This window comes from Triticum aestivum, chromosome 6A, assembly GCF_018294505.1.
Source record: "Triticum aestivum cultivar Chinese Spring chromosome 6A, IWGSC CS RefSeq v2.1, whole genome shotgun sequence".
Taxonomy (NCBI): domain Eukaryota; kingdom Viridiplantae; phylum Streptophyta; class Magnoliopsida; order Poales; family Poaceae; genus Triticum; species Triticum aestivum.
In genome coordinates this window covers 608,305,170-608,312,314 of record NC_057809.1, presented here as the reverse complement: position 1 = coordinate 608,312,314, position 7,145 = coordinate 608,305,170, and positions in this window count along the sequence as shown.

The window sequence follows — 7,145 nt, the reverse complement described above, 5'->3', positions numbered from 1 at the left end:
CTCCTCCGGGTTTTGGGTTCTAGCGGGTTTGGGTCTCACCTTTTTTCTTTCTTTCTTTTTTGCGAGAAAATTTTCGATCTATTCATCTTTAATCACGGCAGTACAACGAATAGCAGAAATAATAAAAATTACATCCAGATCCATAGACCACCTAGCGACGAGTACCAGCACTGAAGCGAGTCGAAGGCGCGCCGCCGTCATCGCCCCTCCATCGCCAGAGTCGGGCACAACTTCTTGTACTAGACAGTCGTGAAGTCGTCGTGCTAAGGTCCCGTAGGACCAGCGCACCAGAACAGCAACCGACGCAGATGAAGAATAACGTAGATCAGAAAGATCCAATCCGAAGACACACGAACGTAAACGAACAACGACGAGATCCGAGCAAATCCACCAAAAATAGATCCGCCAGAGACACACCTCCACACGACCACCAACAGTGCTAGAGGCACCACCGGAACGGGGGCTAGACGGGAAGACCTTTATTCCATCTTTAGGGAGCCGCTGTCGTCTCGTCTTCCTGAGCAAGACACAAACACTAGGGCCATCAGAGAGGGGGCAGACCTGCGGAGGCGGCGGCGGCAAGAGGCAGAAACCCTAACTTTTTGTGGAGGAAGGAGGAGGCGGCAAACCCTCGCCAACCTTGTTGAGTCGTGGCTGTGGCCACGTGAAAGGCCGGGGAGAATGCGGCGCGCTGGGGTCTCACCTCTTTTCAATCCGCCTAAATAAAAACACTAGACATTCAATTTGGGTTCGGAAGCATTTGATCTTGCCTGTCAAAAATATTGTTGTAAATGTAAAAAAAAATTGCTAGAAAATTTAGGCATCTATGTATTCATTCATGTCTAAATGTTATCTGCAAATGTTTAGGCGGAGAAGTCTAAGCATTTCGATCCGTTCAAAAAAAAAGCAACTTGAGCAGCGAGATTTTCGCATTTCTCAACTACTTAACTTTGTTTTTCTATTAACGGAGCATAGTTGTTTTTTCCTTTCGCATGAAATTTGGCATGTGTGATTTGAACGCTAATATGAACATGTGCGGAAAAAACGTGATTTTAAATTTTAATTGCTATTTATTTAAAATTATTGTTTATTGCTGGAGCAAATGCTCCCCGGAGCCAAGACGCCATACCCTAGCTTTACCGGCTAAGAAATAAAAGTCTAGGAGCTTCACGAGGAACACATGGCATGTTTTTTTGGTAAACCTAACTCCTCGAAATGCAGAAAGGAGTCTCCCACCCTATGGCGACTACAACATGTGGTGTAGAGAAAGATTACTACAATTTAACTGCGATGGGTCTCCCGTGGGGGCTTCAACCTTTCCTAAGCGGTTTTGTTTATGCCGTGGTGGCTAGCGCCTAGAGGAGCCAAGAGGTTGTTGAAAATCAAGAACAACTAGATGCGAAGTTTGGGTTGAGTGTCGGGATGAGGGAGGGGGGTGGAAAGGAAAGTGGCGAAAAACGTCGAGGATTGTTGGGGAGGCGATGAATCGTGGTTGAGCAGGTGGCGGGAAACGTGGGAAGAAAGGTGAACGTGGACACGAACGCCTTGTGGTTTCCCTAGGTTGGTCGATGACGAAATGGAGCTTTCTATAAATGAAAAATGCATGGCATGGTAGTAACATTAATTTTGCAGCATCAAGTCTCGGTAACCGTTAATGTATCATTATCGCTTACGCTATTAGTTTGGCACCTCCCTAGCAAAATTATCCGGACTTGATGTGCAAAACAATTGTAGGGTACACGCTCAACAATTAATAGGAAGAGAATAATATTAAGAGCGGTAGTTTGACAAGTGAATACTAATATTTGGCTCAACCTTCATCTGAGATTGATCCCCTAGTTCAACTCCATGCGGAACAGTGTTTAAAAAACTCCATGTGAAACAAGCCAAACTCGAAGTCATACGTAAAGCACTTCTTTTCCTAATTGAGAGCCTTGTCACGGAGAGTTACGGGTGAGTCGACCTCGAGCCTAAATGAGCTCTCTTTAAGCCATAAAGTAGAATGACTTTCTTGAGGTTTATGTCATCGAAGACCCAAACTGGAGCGTCCAAGATCAACAGCTGGTGAACCGGTCTGGCTGAGATAATGGACCTTACTAGCATAAGTCGCCCGTCCCTTTGAATGAACCCTCTCTACTAGGCAATGACAAATTTTCCACCCATGTTGGGCATTGGTTCTCAATAATTCCTTGGATGCACTCTTTTTTCTAGGCAGGCAAAGAAAAAGCAAATGGAGGTCAGTGTCTGGTCGCGTGGAACACTATATGCAAGCCTACCTACTTAAGTGGATTGGGAGTAAAAAATCTGAAACTACAAGCTATGTCGCTTAGGGTCAGATGGGAATGGCTAAGAAGAGTTGATGTTGATAGACCTTGGAGCAGACTTGCGCTCGCATGATTCTGGATGAACTTAGAGATTGGAAGTTAGCATTTCAAGGCGTAGGAGGATTAGAACGTTTCATGAGACAATAGGATAGTGTGAGCGTGTGGAGTCGGTGTTACCACGTTGATGTTGGATTATTGTAAATCTATTTCTTCTATAAAAATATGGTACGCAATTGCGTGCTCTCAGAAAAAAAACTTTCATGAGGTTGGGCTCACTGTATTGCCTGTCATAACTACATCCGCACAAGTAGTCACAAAAAAGACTATATCCGACCAAAAACAACTTATACAAAGGTCTTTGGATCAAATTTTGATCGGAGTACAACCCCTAGTCAAGCTCGATGTACATCTCATGTTCAAGTTCGTTGCAAGCCAAACGAAAGAAAACCTTGCCAAGCCCAAGCTCATATATAGAAGCACATTTTCTAAATTAGGAGCTTTGTTACCCAGATGAATTGCACACAAATGTTACTGGTGCATCGACCTTTAAGTACATGTACTCCGCTCAAGCCGCCACAAACTAGCTTGACCTGGTTGAGACAGTGTAAGATCATTGATTTCATAGATATATGCACTTGAGAAATTGAATACATATTACCCAGATAATTATCCATGTCAATAGGATTTTTTTTACTTAAACATAAGCAATGAATTAGATACTCTAGAAATCTATGGCGGGATATTTGTTAAACATATTCTCTAGTGCTCTTTGACGTTATATCTTAGGGACACTAAAAATGTATTCTTTAGCGCTCTTTGATGGAGTATAATGCACATGGTTTGAACAAAATAATCTATGTATGAATGGGGTTTTCCTAGATCTTCACGGCATGCTATTTAGCTCATTAGAAAAATAGTTTTCAATATAAAAGCAAATGTACAATGCAGTTGTATAACAAATGACATTGCATCTCTACGTGTATAGCTATTGTGTGGTATTCCTACTAGGTGTAATAGAAAACTATAGTCATTTAAGGAATTAGAGGAAAACGCTTTTGGTTTCGTCTTTGTCGATGATTTTTTCGTATCGAGCATACAGTTTAACTTGTTAAAAAAAGTTAGTTATCAATTAAAAAACAGATGTATAACACAATTGTATAACAAATGAGATTACATCTCTACGTGTGATATAAATATTGCATGATTATTCCTACTAAGTGTAATAGAAAACTCTATTAGTCATTTTCTTCGCCGAGTTTGAGTCTAACCGAGGTGTTACCTTTCTCCTTCGGGTCCTCTAGGTTCCAGCGTGTTTAAGTTTATGTAATACTTTGATTATCCGTGGAAATAAAACACTGTTTGGATATTCAATTCGCCCTGGAGTATTTGTTTCTTCCAATAATGTTTTTATAAATGTAAATAATTCTATTGTACTAAAAAACTTAGACTTGTATACATTAATTCATGTTCAAATGTTATCTGCACAAAAAGGTAAATTGGATGATAATTTTTTGGCATTTCTCAATTATTTAACTTCTTTTGGCACAAAATTTATCATGCATGTTCTGAGCGCTGACATGAACATGTAAAAAATCATAGTGTCTTTAATTTGTTTTGATTTTTGTTGTTCATACGATGAGCAAATACTCCCCAAAGACAAAACGCCATGCCCTAGCTTTACCGGCTACAAATAAAAGCCTTTCTCTTGGATGAACTTCATGGGGAAAACATGGCATGTATTTTTGGTAAACCTAACTTCTCAAAATGCTAAAAGGCATGTCCCACCATATGGCGATTACAAGATGTGGTATAGAGAAAGATGACTACAATTTAGTTATGATGGATCTGTCGGGGAGCTTCAACCTTGGCTCCTAAGCGGTTGTCGATGTCATGGCGGCTAGTGGCCTAGTCGAGTCGAGAGGTTGTTGAGAATCGAGAACAACCGGATGAAAAGTTTGGATTGCGTGTCGGGATGAGGGAGGAGGGCTGGAAAGGAAAGCGACGAAAATCATTGAGGATTGCTCGGGAGGCAGTGGATCGTGGCTGAGCAAGTGGCGGGAGAAGGGGGAGGAGAAAGGCAGACGTGGATACAAGCGCCTTGTGGTTTCCTTAGGTTGGTCGGTGGCGAGATGAAACCATTTACAAATGAAAAATGCATGGCATGGTCGTAGTTAATTCTGCAACATCAATTCTTCGTGGTCGTCAATGTATCATTATCACTTATGCTATTAGTTTGGCACCTCCCTAGCTAGCAAAATTATCCAGACTACTTGGCGTGCAAAACAATTTTCGATATAAGCCCGGTAATTAATAGGCTACAATATCTGATCTATTATGAGTGGTAGTTTGACAAGAGAATACTAATCTTTGGTCAATCTTGATCCGAGTTTGATCTCCTAGTTCAACTACATGCAAGATAAGCCAAAACCCTAGCTGAACTCGAGGTCATACATAAAGCACTTTTATGGGTGCATCGACCTCAAGTCTAAATAAACTCCCTTTGAGCCATAAAGTAGAATGACTTAGTTGAGGTCGGGCTCACCGTATTCCTATCATAACCACACTCGCACAAATAGTCACAAAAAACAACTATATCCCCACGGAAACAACTTACACGAAGGTCTTTGGATCCAATCTTGATCCGAGTTCGACCCCTGGCCAAGCTCGATATACATCTCATGTTCAAGTTTGTGCGAGCCAAACCAAAAAAAAAACTTGCTGAGCCCGAGCTCATAGATAAAAGCACATTTTTCTTGATTAGTAGCTTTGTTGCCCAATGAATCTTATGCAAATGTTACTGGTGCATCGACCTTGAAATACATGTACTTCGCTTGAGCCACAAACCAGCTTGACCTGGTTGAGCCAGTTTAAGTTCATTGACTTCATAGATATATCCACTTGAGAAATTCAATACATATTACCCAAATAATTATCCATGTCAATAGGATTATATCTCTACTACTTATAAAGAATGTAAGGTTTCATGTTTCATGTTTCACTTTTCTTCCCACTGGCCCTTCATCCAACCTTCCCAGTATGATAATCAATCAACTTAATGTACCCACCTTCTGAACCAATTCCACTTTAATTTGCTGACCAAACTTTTCATCAAAATATAAGGTAAATCACGAGTAGAATTTGATGAAATTTGTTTACACAATCACATTAATATGAGCAAGTAAATCACAAGCTAACATACTAGAGTATGTATATCTGTTACAATGTACGGGCATTGTCCTAATTTACTTAAACACAAATAATGAATCTGATACTCTAGAAATCTATGTCGGGATATTTGTTAAATGTATTCTCTAGTGCTCTTTGACGATATATCTTAGGGACACTAAAAATGACCGGGGATGTATAGCACCTGATTTAAACAAAATATTATGTGCATTAATGGAGGAGAAAGTGAAGGGAATGGAGGACGGGACGCTTTTGGTTCTATCTCTTATCGATTTTGATTTTTTCGTCTCGAGATTTTCCAAAGTTTGAGTCTGACAGTGATGCTTCCCAATCTTTTTCCTTCCGAGCCATCTAGACCCCCCCCCCCCTACCATGCTTCTAGCTCTATGCTTTCTTGATTTATCCATGGAAATAAAACGTTAGCTTTATCAACTAAAAATAAAAAATCCCCTAGATGAACTTCATGTAAATAAACATGACACTTTTCTTCTTTCGGTAAACTTGACTCTTTGATATGCTCATAGGAGTGCCCTGCCCTGTAGCGACTACGAGGTGTGATCTAGCGAAAAATGTCTACATTTTAGCGACTATGAGGTGTGATCTAGCGAAAGATGTCTACATTTTAGCGACTATGAGGTGTGGTCTGTTGGTGGCCTTCAACCTTGGTTCCTAGGTGGTTAATGTTGGCGCCTAGTCAAGCTGAGAGGTTGTTGAAAATCAATAACAACTGAGTGAAAAGTTTTGGTTGTGTGTTGGATGCAGACAAGTGAGGGAGGCCCAAAAAAAGCAACATACATCGTTGATGTTTGTTACAGCGGTGGTACATCATGGTTGAGCGGGTGGCTAGAGACGTAAGTAGAAAGAAGGCAGACGTGGACACAGACACCTTGTGGTTGCCCTAAGATGGTAGCTAGCGAAATGGAATTTTTTATAGATGGAAATGTAGGGTGTCGTAGTAACATTAATTCCGTGACGTCCAATCTCGGCAACCATCAACGTATCGGTATCACTAACACTATTAGTGTGGCACCTCCCTAGCAAAATTATCTGGTCTTCATGTAAAAAATAGTTGCCGTATTTGTCTGTCAATTATATTGATAGGCTAGAATATCCGATTTATCAAGAGAGGTAGGTTGACAAGAGAATACTAGTCCTGGTTCATTCTTGATCCGAGTTTGAACCCTTAATCGAGCACAAGTTCAACTCCGTTCGAACCAAGCCAAAACCCTAGCCGAACTCAGGGTCATACGCAGAGCAAAAATTGTCGGTAACCGACAAATACATGTCTGGTGCATATATTGATGGGCCACCGCACCCGATTTAATAAGAGTGATAGGTTACCAAAAGAATACAAATTTTGATCCAATCTTGATTAAGACATAACTCTAGCCGAACTCGGAGTCATAGATAAACAAAACGTTTCCCTCGATTGATCTTTGTACCTACATGGACTCTTTCTTCTCTCTTTTTTTTTTTTGACGGGAGAACTTACATGAACGCTGCTCGAGCTAGAAACTACACTGACTATGTCGAGCCAATTAAGCTCATTACATCGACTCTCACGACTATATCCAGTGGAGAACGACTTGTACGAAGGTCATTCGAGCTTGAAATGACTTAAAGTTGCACCTTTGA